The 21,234-nt window shown below is 47.1% G+C and overlaps 1 protein-coding gene across 1 annotated transcript in view; it reads right to left on the reverse strand.

The window, feature by feature from the left end:
- LOC146799012 (cholesterol 24-hydroxylase-like) overlaps positions 1 to 21,234 on the reverse strand; it is a 422,103-nt gene that overhangs the window by 374,557 nt on the left and 26,312 nt on the right. The gene's annotated exons all lie outside the window — the stretch shown is intronic.

Here is a 21,234-nt window from a genome sequence, read left to right on the forward strand (position 1 = left end):
ATGACTCTTGTCTTGAGTTCTGAGCCGTACTTCTTGTGACCCTTGCTGTTGGGTATTTGTGGGCATTTTCATCAGAATCCATCCTCTTTAATTGGGTCCGGTTTCCCTTGAGCATTTTCCTTCTGCACCAAAGAGTGTGTGTTCTGGGAATTGACGAAGTGACTCCCTTTACTTTTTTGGACTGTTCCTGTGCACACTCTTCTATGTGTGCTGCTTGGGCCATACTCCTCGCCCCGCAGTGCTGTACTGAGCCAAAAGCGCTGCGCCTTAACCTGCCCCCCTGCAGCCGTTTTCCGCTGTCTCACTACTTTGCACTCACTGGTTGCGCGGTTGCGCGCTGCTTACTCCAGGAAAAGCCCGGGAAGCCGGAAGCCAGATGTACGGTAGCAGGCTCCTATGACCCCCCCCAGCAAAAGTCTTTCCTCTCCAAATAGCCAAGTGAGAGTGTTGTATTAATTGCTTTAGCAGGGGGCAGCGGGGTTTGGGGGTTAACTGGCCGAGATAGAGCAGAGCGGAGAGCCGGTGCTGGAATGCGAGGGGGGTGGTTAGCATGATGTTAGCTCCGCAGGCTTCTCTACTCTCACTCACCCGGGAGCCCCCTCGTCGCTTGGCTTACTCTCTAATACGTCACTGCTCAGGTTACCTTTCCGGTGTTTTCTGCGGTGTTTTCTGCTCTGCTCGATCCCGTTCGCTTGCGTGGCTCGCGGCTCCTGCGGAACCCGCTCCGCCTGCTGCATGCTGCTGCACTCTCTCACTCTCTCGCAACCAAGTAACTCCAGAAGAGTAAGTGCTAAACAACTCCTGTGTGTTTTAAATTAATGTGCACGAGCATATGAGATGGCTCTTTGTATGTGATGAAATGAAAAAGGTATTATTTAAAATGTCAGGAGTTTTCCCGATATTGTCAACACATCGGTTGAGTCAGTTTCTTTTGGTTCTCCGATGCGTTGTCTGTAGGTTCTTTCTGTTTACCACCTAAAGGATTTTGAAATCTACAACTGGAGCATCGTATCATTAATGTGGGATCACTTACTACATTTGGCGACAAGATCTGTACTCACTTCAGGAGCCTACAGCAACATTTCTGCGATTTTAGAAGTATCTTGCAAACCTTGGCGCAGCATGCTTCCTGCTTTAAATTACATGCCGGATGGCATTTGCACTCATAAGTAGCAAAGGGAATACTGCTGTAGTTGGAGTGAGCATCACCAAAATAGATTCGGAGGAAAGTGGCGGGCGGAAAAGCAACGGGCGGGCTCAACAATCAAAAAAAGTTCTCCCATATTAACAGGAAACAATAAAAATGTAAGGACACTGTACTAGACCGGTGCTCCTTTGAGGCAAAACGGAAGTGATGTATTGCTGCATGAACCAATTGGGAGGCAGCAAACAAATGGTAAGTAGCTTAAGGGAACAGCATTGTATTATTGTTTACAAAAGGTCTTGCAGACAGCGCATGCATGCTGAAGCTCGACCTAAAAAGGAGAGGGGGTAGATGCATACAGATATAAAGAGCAGCAAGGGGTGATAACTGCAAGTATCTGAGGATATTAGGAGGCGCTGATGCTCTTTGGTGGCTACCCCGGGGGGGGTGGGGGTAGTGATGGGGGGGCAGGTCCAGCGTCTTGGGGTAGAACAGACCCTTAGAGGACCCACATATAATGAAAGTTGGTGTTCTTCCTGAGAGCCTCAGATGAGAAGGTGGCTGGGTGAGGGCTTTGGGAATGGGTTTCTCCTGCGTTGGGAGGTGATGAAGCAGTAGAACGTACCACCATGAGCCAGGTATTGTATGCAGCAGGTGTGAGCAGGGTTCTGGGGGTGTCCTGTACAGTCTGCTATGAGGGAAGGTGAGAGTACCATGAAGGGTGGAACTTATGGATTTGGAGGTGGTACCGGTTGCCCTTGGTGGGGAGAGGGGTCGGGGAGCCCATCATTTAATGGGCATGCATGTCTGGAGGTGGAGGAGAGAAGAGGATTGGTTAAGGGATGAGTGTGAAGCCTTGGAGAGGCCGGGATGAGGAAATTAACAAGGGGGGGTTGAAACAGAGGGGATGGGGGTGGGGTGCCGCCCTGCTTGGATACCAGGAGTAAGGTGTCCAGAACATGGTAGGGCGATGGGGCCCCAGGCTTTCCGTGAGACGGCTGTAATCGATTGTGTGGTCCCATTCAGCTCTTTAGGACAGATGGAGGTGCAGAGCCTGGGGATGTCTATTATCAGTTCCTTCTGGAAGGTAAGGCACCCACGTCTGTAAAAATTGCTCAGTCTAGCCTTGCAGTTTATAAATGATGCATTCATGGGAGCCGTTTGGATCACTGTCACCAGGCAAGTTTCCTGCGACAAGGGTACGGGTGACCTTCACTGGCGAAGAATGCAGATCTTGGCCGTGGCCAAGGCTGTTTGGAGGAGGCGGCGCTGTGTATGTAAGAGGTCTGGTGAATCCCTCACATATGAAGGAGAATAACTGGAGGAGTGAGCAGGAGGCGTAGTGGCATGGAGGAGCTCAATACCATACCTATGTGCAGCCAGGTGGATTGGGTTGAAGGGCAGCCACATATGATATGTACTATGTCGCAGTGTGTGGCTGCGCATCGCCAACAGTTCGTGTAAGAAGGAGACCCGCTCTTTTCAGCATAATCGGTGTCCTAAGCCAGTCATGTAGCGTCTTGAGGAGGCAAAACTTCAGGCAGGCCCCTCTTGTGCCTTTGTCCAGGGCCTCCAGAATATCTGCCCATTCGTCGTACTCCTATGCGGTTCGTAGTCGAGTCTGCCATTTGATATGAAGAGTACAGTAAAGGGGCTGTGAGAAAAGGTGGGTTGAGAGCGTGCCGTATAGTCATTACATCACACCCTTGTGGCACCCCCAGGCGGTCAGATAGGATGTTAAAGGCAAAGACTGTAGGTGCCAAGAGCGGGGGCCCAAACACTGTCTGAGGCAGTGTTGTAGTTGCATGTAGCGCCAGGTTTGCCATCGAAGGAGGCTAAATTCCTCTTGCAAGTTACTGAACGGCTTAAGATCTCCAATAAGCAGGAGTAGGTCTAGGGTATGAATACCTGCTTCCCTCCATTGAGTCCAGGACAGGGGCCAGCCGCCGATGCATATGCCGCCATTACCCCGTAGGGGTTCTCTTTCGTGTAAGTAATGGTCAACTCTGAGAAGGCGTGTGCTCATAGCCAGGCTTGGTGCATAGCATGCAGTATAGTGTGTGGGGGTCCTGGGCGGTGGGCACATCCCCCATAAAGCACAGAGAGACCTGCGCCGGCGGAGAGCAGTTCCTGTTTGATATTTACCCATTGCAGTGGCTTCGAAGTGCCAGGGAAATGGCATGGCAATTGGGAGAGCTGGAGGGCGAGAGGGCGAGAGAGTAGTGTTCCACCGATGGGAGGCCCAGGCCTCCGTGTGAGTAGGGCGCCATGAGTTTGGCCACAGCTAGACGGCGTTTCTAGGATCCCCATATGAAGGATCGGATGTGGGAGTTAATGAGGCGTAGCAAAGGATAAGGGTACCGGGATGGGGAACATCCTGATCATGTATGTGAAGTGCAGTAGTGTGACCATCCGCACTGCCTACACTCGGCCCCACATGGAGAACCCTAGGCAGGACCATTTCTCGAAGTCACGCTTCACCTGGACCACCAGTTGGTCTATGTTGTCTAAAACCATCCACTTCATTCCCCTGTTCACCAAAATCCCTTGGTATTTAAGGCGGTGGGACTGCCATCGGAAAGGATATCCATGTATGGCCGCTTTAGTAGTGCCAACCGATATTGGGAGGGCCTCGCTCTTGTACCCAGATAGGATGGAAAAATCATCAATGACGCTCAGCAATGCAGGGAGGAAGTTATTAAGATCTGTTAAGGTTAGCAGGACGTTGTCTGCATAAAGATAAATCTTGAATACCCGGATATAAGTGGGACACACACTATTCTGGCGGATATGCGGGTAGTAGGAGCAAGTGGCTCCATGGCCAGGAGGAACAGGAGCAGGAAGATAGGATAGGATGTATGTTTATAAATTGCCGTGGCATCTTGGCGCTAGTGTATGTAAGCGGAAAAAGGTTTATATTACCAGAAGGACTAGATGGATGACAAAAGCCATGTTTTCAGATCTTTCCTAAAAAGCTGTCTATTTGCTTGGAATCTCATGGCCATTGGCAATTTGTTCCATAATTTTGCTGCGCCATTCAATAATGTCCTTCCTCCCCATCTTGCCCGCCTAATCTTAGCAGTCTGAAGTAGACCTAAGTTGGCAGATCTAAGAGCACGCAGAGGGATGTAGGGTGAGAACATTCTTGATATTTCCTCAGCCCCACCACCATGCAGTGCTTTGTAGACCAGGCACAAAGCCTTAAATTCCACCCGCTGCTGGATGGGAAGCTAGTGCAGTGATTTAATACCCGCTAAAGTTGGTTGTCCTTTGGGGATGTTCAAAAGCAGTCGTGCTGCCGCATTCTGTAAGGACCGGAGTTTCCTCATCTGAGTCTTGTCAATGCCCAAAAAGAGGGCATTGCAGTAGTCTAATTTAGACAAAAAAAGACTCACCATCACTGTCTTTTGTAGTTCCTGTGAGATAAACGGAAAGATCTTGCTAAAAGTTTTTAATGAAAAGAGGCTATTCACTTGACCAGAAAAATTCAACTGGTCATCAAAGATGACCCCGAGATTCCCGGGACGAGGACAATTCCCAGCCTCAATCGGCCACCAGGAGTCATTCCACAGGGACCGGTGATGACCGAATTCTATCACTTCCGTTTTATCGGTGTTAATTTTCAGGAAGCTATGGTTCATCCAAGTCATAATCTCTGAGAGACATGCATGAAATCTGGCAGCTGTGACTTCAGGTTGCTTACAGATGGAGATAACAAGCTGCGAGTCATCAGCGTATGAAACCAGAGCGAAACCATGCCTCCTGATAAGTCTAGCCAACAGAGTGATGTAGATGTTAAACAATGTCGGGGATAAGACCGATCCCTGTGGGACCCCACATGGAAGGTGGAAACTGTCAGATTTCAAGCCATCCCAAAACAGACTTTGCTCCCTTTCCTCCAAAAAGGAGGAGAGAAGGGCCAGGGCAGTATTCTCAACCCCCAGATCCTTCAGCCGCTGCACTAACACCGTGTGATTCACGGTGTCAAATGCTGCCGATAGGTCTAGGAGTATGAGGACCACCCTGCCTCCCCCAGCCACGATTTACCGTATCTTCTCTGTTGCAGTGATCAGAGCAGATTCGGTGGAATGGTAGGACCGAAAACCATGTTGCATAGAATCCAACAGGCTGTTTGTGTCAAGATAATTACTCAGCACCTTGTTTAAAGATTTCTAAAAATTTTTTGCAACTATTGGTAGCCCGGCAATAGGACGGTAATTTTTCAGTTCGTTAGGGTCCAAGGTGTTTTTTTTTTTTTTAACAGTGGCCTAATGGCCACTTTTTTCCAGATTGTAGGATAGATACCCGACTCCAGGACTTGGCTGATAAGGGGGGTGAGCTTATCACAAATCTTCCTAGTAACCTGAAGAGAGGGCAGCCCTGGTGCGTGCCTCTTCGGATCGTGAAGGGGTCGGATAAAAATCCTCTGCAGTTAACCTGGGTCATGGGGCAGTTACAGAGCAGCAGTACTTTGGCAATGAATCGGTCACCCAAGCCAAAGCGGTCGAGCGCAGATAACAGGTAATCACATTCGATGCGGTCGAACATCTTTTCGGTGTCTAGCGAAAGAGCCAGCACATCCATCGGTAGGTCCTTGGCCATCCAGAGAGTATGTGCCAGGGTGCGGAGATGATTTATGGAGGAGCGGCCCAGCAGGAAACCCACCTGCTTATGGTGGATTAGAGAAGGGAAGATGTAATGTGTGAGCCTACAGACTGACGTTCCAAGAAATGGCGCGGAGATGGTGGGAAGCGCACATGGCTGGGGTAGGTGTAGCGACTTCAGACCTCTCCTCCACATATTGGTTCCAAAAGTGTTTAGCACAGCGACGGGTAGGGGAGCAAGGTGTGTTGGGAGGCTATACTTGAGGTAATGCTGAACAAGATTATAGGCAATATAGTAGCGATGGCCGTGGGAAGGAGCGGCGTAGGGAAGTTGGGTGCGAGGAGAGGTCCGGTTGGAGGGGGAGAGGTGGGGGAGAGGTGGAGGTGAGGGTAAATGGGGATTACAAAAGTCAAGGCAGAAAAGAAATGTGCAGGGGGAGAGGTAAGGGAATGTGTAGGGAGAGAAGGGGGTGGAGAGAGGAGGGGAGAGCTGGGGAAAATGAAGAAAAAATAGAGAGAATAAAGAGAAGGGAGGGATTAAAAAATGAGAAGGGGGATGGATATGGCCCCGGGTATGCTGGAAATAGGTGTTTAGGGGCAACAGCCAGAATAATAGGGATGGTATGTACCCCTAGCTGATAGGAAAACAACAAAAGAGTGAGTTTGTATAGGTGAGTGAAAGGAGAATAAAGGGGGGGGAGCATTGAGGGAGGGAATCAAGGAGGGTGCTACCAAACAATGCAGCACTGGATTGCACATCTGTGTACTGTGGGTCTATACTTGCGGAGACATCACTTTGAGTGGGCCCCTTCTCGACAGCAGGGCCATGGAGAGGATGAGCCAATGGACTGGTGGAGGTGAGGCAGGGGAGTGGGGATGCAGGCAAGCCGCACGGTTCCTATGGGTGGGGAGGAGCAGGGCATGGGGGATCACGGTCATCTCTGGAAGGGAGTAAGCTAGGGTGTCAGAGTCCAGGGGTCCGATTAAGTAGGGAGGTGGGCCGTCACTCAAACATCCATTATAGTAGAAGCCCTGCAGTAGTGCATCATGTGTGGATGATCTAAGCAGCACAGTGATGGGCGCCAGCGGGGGGGAGGTGGGGGGGGGAGGATAGGGTACTTAATGTAGGGGCTATGGGTAACCGGCTGTTGCGGGCACATTGTGCTTCGGTGTCCAACACATATCACTACGGACTGAGGGGGTGGGTGCCGCTACCCCAGGAGGGAGATAGGGGTGGGATAACAGGCAGCTAAGAATCGAGACACAAGGCATATGTTAAACAACCATACCAGTAGTAACAGCAATAATAGGCATAACAACAAACAGCGCAGGCAAATATGCAAGCATTTAGGATCGATGTAATACTCAGCCGTCTGGCGGGCGCCGCTCCGGTTGATCCTGAAGCGATAAGGCCGGTGATTTGGGCTGCAGGGCAGTAGGTGAGCTCCTTGGCTGTCACTCCATAACAGGGGTGAGTTTCAGGGGGAATCGAGATTTGTCGCTGTCCTGGTCTTGGGTGACGACAGCTGCTGCCTGGAGAGCTTGCACTCCATCTCCATGAATGCGGGCTGCTCTGTCAGGGGCCCTGCATCGATGGCGGGTCTGTCGGTTCGCCATATTCTGCCAGCGTCGGGGAGGCAACAAGGTGGGGTTCGTCTCAGTAAGTGAGCTGGAGGTGTCCATGCCGTGCATGTAAGCATTTTACAAAAAAAAGACGCAGGTCCTCTGTGTCATAGAATTCTTTGGAAACAGGATTCCAAAGGTTCGAAGAGGCCAATTTGAGGGCTAGTTGGTACAAGCAGGGATGGAAAGAGAGGAAGGCTTTATGGGGCTCATTGGTCTCTTTGGAGAAGTCGTCTGCCATGCGTATTTCATGGCCCTCGTAAGTAAACAGGCCCTGGGAGTGAGCTACAGAAAGTAGTTGTCAGGCCTTCTCATGTCTCAGAAAGCAGGCAATTAGGGGCCTTGGGCGAGACTTCAGGTCTTTGTGTGGAGGGCTGATGCAGTGGGTGCGTTGCATTTCCGTTGGAGGGTCGTAAGAGATACCTGTGAGCTTGGAGAGGGCATTCCTGAGAAAGGCTTTGGCCTCGGGTCCCTCTGTTGATTCAGGAAATCCCCCAAAATTGACATTTTCTCTCCTGCTGCGATCTTCCAGGGCAATAAACTTACTAACTGCGAAGGAAGAGGAGTTCTCAATCTCTATCAGTTATGGTATCTAGATGGCCTTCTACCATCGTCACCCTCTGTTCAGCCTGTCTACTCAGGACTGAAATACCGTGATGTCCAGCAGGATCGATTTTGTCTCTTCCGTTAGGACTGATAGTGCGCATCCATGCCTTCTAGACAGTGACCCACTGCCGAGATTTCTTGGAGAATTTGCTCCATGGTGCTCTCCTGAGCGGTGTTCATGAGGGGAGGTTGGGACAGAGAGCTATAGGGGAGGTGGGTCCCTTTGGCATGGCCATGGTGCAGGGTAGGTTGAGAGCTTCCATGAACAGAAGCTACCTTGTGGTTTTGCCCGCGGACTTGCCAGATGACATTTGTCCATGGACGTTGCGGAGCACTCAGCTCTCCCATGACACAGGGCCAGTCGGGCCTGTATTCGATAGAAGGGTATTATTTGTCGACCAGCACTACTCGTGGTTAGGTTACAGTTTAGTAATGTGTTCAGGCCTTGCGGTGGCTGTGGGCCAGAGTAGCCAAAGAGGGGACCTTTGGAGCGAGCAGGTTTGACCGTGCCAGCAGGTCGCTCTGTTTTGGTTAGTCCCACTTCTCCTGTCTGGACCATGAGGAGGGCTGGCCGTCTTCAGTTGTCCTCTAGCAAAATACTCTGGCACAGATAGGTCAAGCTGCCCAATCCCAGTATGGGGTTAGCTAAGGAGGTAGGTTGCAAAGTGGACCCTGCGTTGCCAGGTCTGGTGCATTACCCTCCTTGCAAGCAGACCATGGGGCGTGGGTCTCGGATGGGGTGCAGGTCAGTGGGGGCCCAGAGGGGTGGTCTGAAAGGCCTCCTGCAGTGATCAAAATATGAGAGGGCTGGGGGAGGTTCTCGCTATGGATCCGGTTTAACTGCCCTGCGTGAGTTGAGTGGGGCAGGGTGCCACAAACCTATGTTGCCATGCTGCAGAGTGTCTCGGTGAGCAGGAAGACCTTCTGTAACTAGAGAAGGTAGGGTCCCAGTAAATATGCTTCCTGAGTGCTGAGGCAAGTGTAGATCGCAATCCAGCACTCCCTGGTCAGTGTGGATCTGTATTCAGTTAGATGGCCTCCGATCGGACGTCAGAAGCCAGAAGACCAGCCAGGAGGGTGTCTTTGCCATAGTAGCAGCCTCATAGGGCCGCAAACCAGCATTAGGATGCGCCCCGTGCTTCTCTGCGTGTGTCCGGTGCCCTGCAAAGCCCCAGCGGGTTCCAAGTCATTTGTGGCTGTGGTCCGATATGAAGGGTGGGGCTGGGCGTCAAACACCCTGGCTGTGTTTCCCTCAAAGGCCCAGCTGCCGTGCACGGCTGAACAGGATTCACATTGTGCAGGCAGCCCCTGTTCGGGAGTCAGGAGCCAGAAGACCAGCCCTGAGAGTGCCCTTGCCGCGGCGTTGTAGGGCCGCAGGTCAGCATTAAGATGTGCCACGGGCTGCGCTGCGAGTGTCAAACGCCCTCCAAAGCCCCAGTGGGGGCCAAGTCATTTGTGGCAGCGGTTCGATATGAAGGGCGGGGCTGGACGCTGGAGACCACGGCTGCTTTTCCTTCACAAGGCCCAGCGGCTGCACACGGCTGCACACGATTCACACCATTAAGGCCGCCGTGACAGCCAAGCGGACACCCGAACCAGGCATAATCAAATGCGAGCAGTATTGATGGAAGATTGGTAGTCTCCCACCTCACCGTAGAGCCACTGACACCATCTGGGGCCCGTCTCACGGCAGAGCTCGGTGCTCAAGCGGTCATTTTCCTCCATGGCCAGACCACGCCCTCAATTATAACATCTTGACATCATGCCTCCAGCAGCTCGGTATTGAGGACAGTTATGGAATGGTTTGGAATAGTATTGTGAATAACCCCATCACCCTTATTTAGTACCTTTCATGAGGCTGATGTTCTCCCATGGGATCAGAAACATTAATTGCACTAATGATACTAAACCCATCATTACATTACATTATCACCAGAATCTATTAACACAAATACCAAATACAAGATTCTCTATTAGCAATTGATGCCTGGGTTATCCAAAAACTATTTAAAATGATAGCTGGTACCCCAAATATAACCCTACTGCAAACCTCTAGCTGATATTATCTGGTGCCTTCCCAACAACAATATCACAAGTTAACAAGCTGTGATCAATCATGGATGCAGAACAATCAATGTCGTTGTGTTATCTCAAACTACAAGAACAGGTTTTGTCCATTTGCAAAAAAGAGTCCTAGCCTTTTAGTAATCCCCCATTAAGTTCAAGTGATGTTGATGATGGTACTATTCAAGATTTAGTTACTGTAAGATCACCAATTCAGGCTTCCTGTTCCCCTATAGCTTCTGTTACAGCAACTGTGCTGTTTGCAGAACACAAGACCCTGGATACTTTTGAAACTTGAAAATGGAAGACTATATAATTCTTGCTCTGCACAGGTTTCCTGTTAAAAGAGAGTGAAATGTAAGGGACTGTGCATAGACTGCCACAAAAACGAGCCTAATATTAGATAAAAAATAATTGTGTAGTGATACCCCAAATCTCGAAGGCCAAACAAGGAAATAGAACTTATTCCCTATTAGTACGAAAAATCTGGAATGTACTATGAGAAAGTGGATTATTAGCTCACGTGGACGGTAGTCATCTTCAAGTAATAAAGGCACTCTTCCTTACGAGGTCTGGTTAGGTCTCAATAATTTAAACTGGAGCTTGGTAGCTGTAGCACAGAGAAGACAGGCTTAACTTGGGAGTAATGTGTAAAGCATTTATCAGTACCAAATTAGTTAAAAAGGTGGACAATATAACACAATACATTTTCTCTGACTTGACTATCAGATTGGATTTAAGATTTCTAATATTTGAGTCTTGAACCATTAATTTAGATATGTCCAAACTGAAGTTACGCATTATAAGGTCTTTTTCTATAAAAGGTTCAGCCTTGCCAAAGTAGAAAATACCTTAGGAGATTTGTCACTGGCAGGACAGGTAAACAGGTAAAACGTAAGTACACATGCGCTACTTTTCAAATACCATGCACCCTGCCTAATGAGCATTTAAGTCCCACCTTAGGGATGACCTATAACTATTGAAAAGGATTTTAACAGGTTTACATCGTTGATCTAAACATGTCATGCTAGGTTGCTGTGGCAGGCCTAAAATCAAGTTTCACATGGTCACTTTAGAAGTGACCCAACAAGTACTGCAGTCCACTAATTACATTTACCTTACAGGCCCTTGGCACACTGGGTACCATATATTGGGAACTTGCAGGTAAGTTATTTTTGCAAATCAGGGCTGTAGTCAATTCGACAAGTTTTGAGGGCTAGAGTGCATGCACTGAGGCCTAGTTAGCAGGGTCTCAGTGCACAATCCAAAAACCAACAGCATCAGTCCATATAAAATGATCATGCAAAGAGAAACAATTGTTTACATCTCCCTATTGCAAATGGAGAGATGGATTACCATGTAGAGAGGTCTTAAGGCTGTAATTTTACTGAGGCAGCTACTTGAATACAAAGTGAACTCTCAGGATTATACCATTCTAGGTGACCTTAACTTTCACCTTGAGAATCAACATGAGAAAGATTCCAACGTCCTTTTTTTTTAATATATTGAAATCCAAAGCAGCGAGATACACAAATATCCATCTTTGATTATTACAAACGATAACAAAGGACACAGTCCTACATAAATAAAGCATTCCCTCAAAATAACTCAAAAATGCCAAATTTCATATATCTATAACACATTATCCCGCCATATAATTCCTCAAAGCCCCCCAAACCTGTAGGCCCAACTTTCTTTTTCTAGGTCCTTTAACAGAATATAAACTATATTCCATATTAAAAATATTAAGCAGCTTATCATGCCACATTTAAAAAAAAAGAACCTCTTGTCGCAGCCAGAAGGAAGCTATTGATATCAGTGCCACTGGCACGGCCATAAAGATTAAATAACGAAATGTATACATTGGCTTCCCCTGGCGCAGTTCTTCCCCAATTCCTAACAACATCATAGATTTAGACATTTTAATAGGGGCCCCCGTAATCTCTGATAAAAATCTTTCCATAGATCCTAACAAGGAGTTTAGCGAAGTGCATACATAAAAAACATGAAGAATATCTGCATTATCCGCTCCACACCAAAAACATTTTCCATCATTATGGCCCCCCCACTTCATCATCTTGGCAGGAGTACGGTACAGATAAAATAGCATCTTATAATGTTGACTTTTTAAATTAGTTGCCATTAGGATCCTCCCAGACAAATCAATTGATTTCTCCAATGAGATTGCGGAATTTCCCAGCCAGGTTCCCCATTTAATATTGTACTTCTCTAAATCATCTATTCTACCCTCTAACAGTATTTTGTATAATGAGCCAATATTGCCCTGTCGTCTAATAGCTTCTACAATTTTATAAGTTGTAGTACTAATTGGAAGTTTTCCTAAAAAGTCCCTTAATTGCAGAAACTTACAAAATTGGGTTGTAGATAAATTATATTTATCCACCAGCTCTGAAAATTAAAATAATATCCCATCCGCCAGATACAAATCGCCAAGACGAATAATGCCCTTCAACCTCCAGATGGCAGCCACATGATCCAAGAAGAGCCAGTGGCATCCGTAGGTGTATAAACAGAGAGTACGGGAATCTTAAAACTTCTCCGACCAGCGTTCCAGATTTTAAAGACAGCATTTAACACTTTAAAGCGGGTTCTTCTAAAATAGCTGTCATCCAACCTCTTAAACAAAAAATGCTTCACCTCACGGCCCAAAATCATCTGATAGATTGAGGGAGCTTCAGCTGCATTGCGAACCTCTTCCCCAGTCAACAAGATACGCACATTAACCAAAATACAAGCATAATAATAATAAAATGCAAAATCAGGTACCGACCACCCTCCTCTTTCTCGAGAGAGGGTCATAAATCGAACAGCTCTTCGCGGTTTCCCTGGTGCCCACATATACCTGGCACATAGTGATTGTAGGTGTTGGATTGGTTTACCTGATACCTCCGAAGGCACTGCCCTAAAGAAGTACATAACCCTAGGCAGAACATTCATCTTCAGTACATTGGCTCTGCCTACTAATGAAAGATGCAAATGTTCCCAACTCTCGAGTGACCGTTTTACTCTCGCAATAATATCACCCCAATTGAGCTCAACAATCTCTTTTGCCGAGGTGCGTATCTTAATGCCCAAATATGTGCCTTCGCTAACCACTCTAGAATCATTGGCCATTATTTGACTTGTACATAAAATTTGGGTTTTGAATGTATTCAATTTATACCCTGATGCTACCCCATATTTCTGCGCTAGATGTTCTATTTAAAGGTACTGCAAGGCCTGGACTGGAGGTTACGATCGCAATATCATCAGCGTACGCCAGTACACAAAAATGATCTTGTCGTACAGTAAAGGGTATAATCTTTTTACTCCGTTCTAACATAATAATAAAGGGGTTAATATAAAGCGCAAACAAAAGGGGTGAGCACGGGCATCCTTGTCGTGTGTCTCAGAAAAACGCCTCATGGAGCACATTTTGGCCGTGGGGAGGTGATATAGGGCCTGCAAAGCTTGAATGTATCCCTGCCCAAACCCTATTTGTTCTAGGCCCCCCCATAAAAAGTTCCAAGACACACAGTCGAATGCTTTTTTAGCATCGAGTAAGACCAGCCCTAATTCTCTAGATTGTACCTGTGCTATAGCAAAAAGAGTCCATACTCTGCTCACATGGTCTACCGTCCCCCTTCCGGATATAAAACCATGTTGTTTTAAAGATAATATGGTGTTATAACTTTTGCCAGCCGTGTAGCCAAACTTTTTGCATCAATTTTGCCGTCACAGTTAAAAAGAGAACTTGGACGATAGGACCCACGTAACTCAGACGGCTTCCCCTTTTTCTTAAAAATACAGACATTGCCCTCATCACAGGACTGCGTTATCTCTCCTTTTTGTGCTGTTTGGAACACCTTAAGCATATCGGCCTTAACTTCTTGGAAAAAGGTCTTATAAATTTCCAGCAGAAGTTTATCCGGTCCTGCAGCTTTTCCTATTGTAAGAATATTGATGTCTTGTTCTAATTCATCTAATGTAATAGGCTCATCTAGCATCTCGGCGTCGGCCTGTTCCAATTGACCCCACAATGAGGCTGAGAGTCTTAGATCCATCAGAGAGCACCCATTATCTTGCCCTGTATACAATTCTGTATAAAAACCAAAAAAGAGCTTGAGGATTTCCTGAGGGTCAAACACCGTAACCCCGGCCGCATTTTTAATCCCAGTTATTCTTTGTTCAGCCTCCTTTATGCGTAATTTCTGGGCTAAACACCGTCCAATAGCCTCCCCATATTCATGGCACACTTTTTTTATAGGTTTGATATTTTATGGCAATTTCTTTACTCCATTCCAGATTTATTCTAGCCTTACACCTAGCTAAGTTAGTCTGTAGCGCTGCAGTATTATGTCCTGCAGCTAGCCCATTAGCCAATTCCTCTTCAGCAGTCTTAAGTTCAATATACAATACCTGCAGTGCCTGCTTAGCCAGTTTTTGTTTATAAAACCCATAGCTCTGAGTTTCCCCTCTAAACCCGGCTTTGAATGTGTCCCAAATAACCCCCCAAGACGCAGAGTGACGATTAATCTGAAAATAAAACCTTTATCCAAACCGTCACATGCTCAATAAAAATATCATCCACCAAATGCTTTCTATCAAAAGTGAAAGTTCTCGGTGCTACACCCCCCCAAGTGCCGGAATTTCTACTACCACTGGCACATGATCCGATGTAACCCTTGGATACACACAAATTTTTAGCCCTTTAAATAATAGCGAAGATAAAAAAAAATAATCAAGACATACAAGCCTATTATGTGGGTGCAAATAGAACGTATATCCTGGGTCTTGCCTATGCAAATTACTCCAGGCATCCATCATACCCTGGGCTTCCTGCCTTTATAGTTCTGTCCACAAAATTGGAGTTCCCCATAAATCATATTTATATTGAATTCATCACAGAGCAATAACGGAGTGGGCCATGAAGCAAGCTCGCCATTTAAATATTCCAATATCGGAGCTTCGTCAAAGTTAGAGCCATATAATGTACATAGGGTAAATGTTACTTCCCCTACCCTGCATTCCACAAAGGCCCACCGTCCATGCGCATCAACCAATATATGTACCGTTGTTTGTATGCAGGGTCTCGCTAAAATTGCCACCCCTCTGATCATATTTGACTGCCGTGAGGCTGCCAATACTACATACCCTAATTCTGAGAGAATCCTCCGTTTCCCCCACGGGATGTGCGTCTCCTGCAGACACACTACGTCTGGCTGGATCACCCATAGCTCTGTAGCCACCCTCTGCCTCTTATAATGGTTATTTAACCCACACACATTCAGTGTACATATTCGAAGGCCTATCTTGGTCATATATTCTGCATTAATATTATCGCTTGTTCAGAGCCATACATAACTTCTCAAACCTCTACACATTTCTTTGTTGCTATGGATCATTTTCCTTTTTTTTACCCCCACCATCCCCTTCCTCCCACCCCTACCACTACCCTTCCCCCACCCTATCCCTACATCGAAGCTTTAGGACTACTAGTCCTATCGATGACATGTTCCTACCACCCAAAAAGTGTAATACCCCATGTGTATTAACCAGTCTATAACCTCTCCAATTAAGCACGTGGCATTAGGCTAAAAAAAAAAAAAAAAACATATAGCAAACTCAAAACATTACAAAATTCTTTACTTGTTTTTCTCCTCCCTATGCACATATGAAACAGTAATGCTCATGGGGTATAATACGTTAATTATAAACAAGGGAACCCGTAAGGTAAGAGAAGGACCTAGGGTAATTACTACTTTGAAAAACAGCTGGTCCTTCAAATATACATTAATGTAGGAGCAATGAATATAGACCAGAATCAGCACTATATTAAGTGAAAATGTCCAGCCGGACATATAGATTTAATATTTAACCGTGATAAATTGGAATTGCATAGAGCATAATAGAGTGGGACACAGTCCTGTATCCTTCGACACACAAAACATTTAGAGACAATCACAAATATTTAGACATTTTTCAGGCGAAACAAACAAGCTTAACACCGATCCAGATAATAGGGGCAAGCTTTTTAGAAAGTAAACAGTGATGCACTACTTTTAACACATATGTTTAACGTGCACACTGTACAACAAGTTGACGACGTTTCGATCTATCACAAGATACATAGATCATCATCAGGACTAAACAATGACAAGCCTGAGAGTACACTGCCTGTAAGGTAATTGGAAAGAACGGGGAGGGAGGCAGGAAACAAAACATCAAAATCGAGGCAGAAATAAGAGAAATTTTCAACACACAGTGTCCTCAGTTAACCGAAAGTTGTCAGGTTGTGCTAATCAAAACGGCGTTAAGCTTGTTTGTTTCGCCTGAAAAATGTCTAAATATTTGTGATTGTCTCTAAATGTTTTGTCTGTCGATGGATACAGGACTGTGTCCCACTCTATTATGCTCTATGTAATTCCAATTTATCACGGTTAAATATTAAATCTATATGTCCGGCTGGACATTTTCACTTAATATAGTACTTATTCTGGTCTATATTCATTGCATGGGGAATAATACATCATAAGCAGAGAAGAATTAAAAACATAAACAGATAGGCTCCATAAAGACTATGATAGATAAAGATATTTGGCCCACTATCCCCTTTGACCAGATTATATACTTTGACTCTTTAAGAGACCGCAGAAATTCTTTCGCTAAAATCTCAGACGTAAACAAACCTGGTATTCTCTTAATATATAATTTTCAAGTGGGCTGGATTAAGTAGAAAGGCTTGGGCCCCTTTAGCTTGGAATGGTACAATAAGTTGGCGAAGTTGCCAGCGCTTCTCTACCGTCTGATGACAGTAGTCTGGTCTGAAAAAAAACTCCACCCCCTTCCCAGCTCTTTTTCTATCAGGCTGTGCCAAATCAAATACAGCTTCACGTGCCAAAAAGATTATTAAGCAAAATCAATATGCCCCTAGGCCTTATCGTTGCTGCAGTTTGACCAGATTCCAACGTCCTTAACAATCTGATGACCAGTGCAGGTCTAGAACAGATCACGAGTGGCCACACTCACAGAGCAGGTCACCTGTTGAACGCCGTCTTTACAGACTGCCCTTTCCTGGAATTTAAAAGTATACTTCATCTGCACTGGTCAGACAATTCAGCAGTCCTGCTGACTATCGATACCTACTACCACTGGCAGTAGGACCCTTCGAGTCAGAAGGCAGAAACGCTACCAATGGCATCATCTTGACACTGCTGAATTTAGCAACCACTGGGTGATAATAGACCTCCCATATCCTGCGATACAGAGGTGACATCAGAATATCACAGCTGGATTGGTTCGACAGTGTACACCCTACCGCCCCTGAAAGCAGGGAAAACTAGCAAAGCTGCCCCCACTGAGCTCTGGTTTTCTGAGGACCTTAGACTCTTTAAAAGGCGATGCCGCAGACAAGAGAGACACTGGAGACAGTCTAATGACCCCACTGAGAAATAAATATAGAGGGAATTGATTGCACATTACAAATAAATTATTCATAAACTAAAACCAAAATTATTTCTGAGAGAAAATTAAAGCTGCTAACAACAATACCAAAGAACATTTTGTCACAAGAGTCCAGGAATGCTGCAGTGGGTCAAAGACAGATCAAACCCAGGTAACTATTGCCCGATTTCCCGATTGCCCTTTGAAAGACCTGGGATCCCTGGTTGGCTGAGGTAGGTACCTTAGGCCAAATAGGGACCCGCATTTCAATGTCAGGGTAAGGAAGGTCACCTCCTGAGATAGCCCAGCTCACCCCCTTGCTAGCTTGGCACGAGCAGCCAGGCTTATCTTCAAAGCAAATGTGTAAAGTATTTGCAACCACACTCACAGCAACCCATTGATGACACCACAAATAGATTCCACACGAGTTTTATAAAAACGAGTATAAACTTTACATAAAAATATATACGATAAGACCACACGATATAAATCCAACATATGCGTATTTTAAATATTTCTCCTGGCCGGTTGTTAGGCCAGCTAGCTCTTGTACATTCTGGTGATATTAATCAGCACTTTTAAACACTCTACTTTAATCCTAACATCATGTTATGCAGATCGTAATGCAATGCGTACGCAACAATCAGGCACTTTGCGATGTAAAATAATGCCATGCGTAGCACGACAATCAGGTACTTTGCAATGTAAATATAATGCAATGCGTAATACAACCATCAGGTACGTCGTCATAAAGATGTAAGCCAACGCGTAATACACTAATCAGGTAGTTCATTATGCAAGAATAATGCATTGCGTAATATGCTCATCAGGTAGTTCGTTATGCAGAAACAATGCCATGCGTCATAAACTAATAAGGTAGTTTGTTATGCAGGAAAGATGCAATGCATAATGCACTAATCAGGTACTTCGTTATGCAGAAATGATGCAATGTGTAATACCACAATCAGGTACTCCGTTATGTAGAAATTGAGTAATCAGTACTACACTCTGGCACCGATCACGGTGCCCCAGGCGATCTCTCCGCCACTCGTGTTTACTCGCAGGTAGCCTTGGACAACAGTTGCCCCCAACACGGGTATAGTATAACACAAAGTGCAGCTCCACGCTCCAGCCCCGGTACTGCCACTCCCTTGGCAATACGGGCCCGATATGAGCCGAAGCAGAGGCTCGCGCTGCTGAAGTGAGAGAGAGGCTGAGAGTGTCTCCCTCGGAGCCTGCGCTGAGGAAGACACACATTACCTTGGGGGGGGGGTGCGAACCCACTCTCCTCCCCTCGTCTAGCGGTTTGGGCCTCCTTTGCAATCTTTGGAACTTGGCAACGGCGGCTCAGCTCCTCCAGGGCTGCCGGTCCGGGCTGCTACTGCTACAAAGATCTCAGGCTGCCACAGGGCACATGCACACAGCGTCGCTGAGACTTCCTTGAGCTTCAGGTGCAAGATCATCGGGCACTCCACACGAAGGTCTCAGGCTGCACGAAGATCACGCGCACAGCGTCACTGAGACTCACTTTAACTCCGGGTGCACGATAACAAAGAAAATCCTCACGAAGGTCTCACGGTGCACAACGCACACGCACACAGCGTCGATGAGACTCACTTGGATTCCGGTGCACACGATAACAAGGCAAATCCTCACGAAGGTCTCACGGTGCACAACGCACACGCACACAGCGTCAATGAGACTCACTTGGATTCTGGTGCACACGATAACTGGACAATCCTCACAAAGGGGTTCAGGCTGCACAAAAGCACACGCACACCGCGTCGCTGATCCTTCCTTGAACTCCAGGTACCCACGATCACAGGGCAACCCTTACGAGGGTCTCAGGCTGCGACAATCATGCGTATACAGTGCCGTTGAGACTCTCCTGGAAACTTTTGTGTTCCTGAGTTTCTGCGACAGGGAGCCATCTCACTCTGGGCCCTTGGGGATAAGTTACTTCAGCACACAGCAAAGTCCTTTCCAGCAGGGGGACACAGCACACAGCAAAGTCCCTTTAGCCTTTCCTTGGTTAAAACAGCAAACTGCAGGCCAACCCCAGAACACACAGCAAGGGTCAGTCCTCTCCTTCAGTCTATTCAGTTGTGTCTTCCTTGGCAAAGGACTTCTTGACCACGAAGTAGCTCCAGTCTTGTTCACACTTGATCAAGCCATTCTCCAAAGTTCAGGGGCCTCAGCTCTCATAGTTATACCCCTCAATGGCTTTGAAGTATTTGTGCTTCAGGGGGCACGGACCCCTGTTCAAACCAGTTCTGCATGCCGCCCTGCCAGTGACACCTTCTTCCTTTGATTAGTGGAGGTCTGGATTCTCAATCACTCAGCAGGAGATGGGAACATTGTTTTATAGCAGCAACCCATGCCTCTTCCCCTCTAGGGGCTTCTCCTCCCCCTACACTCCAGATGCAGGTCAGCCTGTTGTGTCTCACCTCCTCCCTGGGTCAATACATTCCCAGATCCTATCGCTTTTGAATCCAGACAGTCAATCCACAGCCAGGCAGAGACACACAGAAATGTTAGAGCACAAAAACTCAGCCACATCTAAAAGAGTGGCTTCTAAACACACAATGCAAAAACCACCTTCATAAAAAGATGTGTTATTACACTGTGAGTTCAGGCATACTTAACTTCACCTTTGGGAAGATAGGCTGGGAAACATATTACACAGCCTTCCCATTCTATCCTATTGGCAAGATGGCCTTTCAACAGTGAAAAACCAAATGGAGATTATTTCACTGTCAGGACATGGTACACGCCTTACTTAGTACATGTCCTACCTTTCACATACACTGCACCCTGCTCAGGGGGTACCCTGGACCTACCATAGGGGTGTCTGATGTGCATAGAAAGGGAAGGGTAAGGTCTGGCAAGTGAGTGCACTTGTCAGAACAACATGGCAGTTTAACAAACTGCACGCATGCCCTGCAATGGCAGGCCTGTGTTCCCTTTTTAAAGCTTCTTGTGTGGGTGGCACAATTTGTGCTGCAGGCCCACTAGTAGCATTTGCATTACCAGCCCTGACACACTTAGGTGCCGATCACGATCCGGTAAAAAATGTCCCCGTGCGACTCGTATCGGGTCTTTTTACCGTACGAATCGTACAAGTGCCGTACGAACTGGCAATCACGATTCGCATGGTAAAAAGTCCATACGAACCGCACTGGGAATCATTCCCCACACGTCCTCGGGTCGGAAAATGTGTCCGACACGTCCTCGGACGATTTACCTTACAAACGTGAAAAGCCAAGTCCGACCGAGGAATCACGATCCATCCCGTGCGTCCGAGCGTACAACCGTATGGAAAAAACAGCGTCCGCACCGAACTCCTATAGCAACCATGGAGACATGTGCCCGCATACGTGCCCAACACTCCCCCCAGCCCCCGTACGTCCGACACGTACCCCCCGTGTATGTATACCCCCACCCGTCTAGGTACACCCCAGTACGTTCAAGTCGTACCCCCACCCCAGTACGTGTCGTACCACCGTCTATGTACACCCCAGTACGTTCGAGCTCCACCCCCACCCCAGTACGTGTCGTACCACCGTGAACCTACACCCCAGTACGTTCGAGCCCCACCCCCACCCCAGTACGTGTCATACCCCCCGTGTACCTACACCCCAGTACGTTCGAGCCCCACCCCCACCCCAGTACGTGTCATACCCCCGTGTACCTACACCCCAGTACGTTCCAGTCGTACCCCCACCCCAGTACGTGTCGTACCACCGTGAA

Source organism: Triturus cristatus, chromosome 9 (assembly GCF_964204655.1).
Source record: "Triturus cristatus chromosome 9, aTriCri1.1, whole genome shotgun sequence".
Lineage (NCBI taxonomy): Eukaryota > Metazoa > Chordata > Amphibia > Caudata > Salamandridae > Triturus > Triturus cristatus.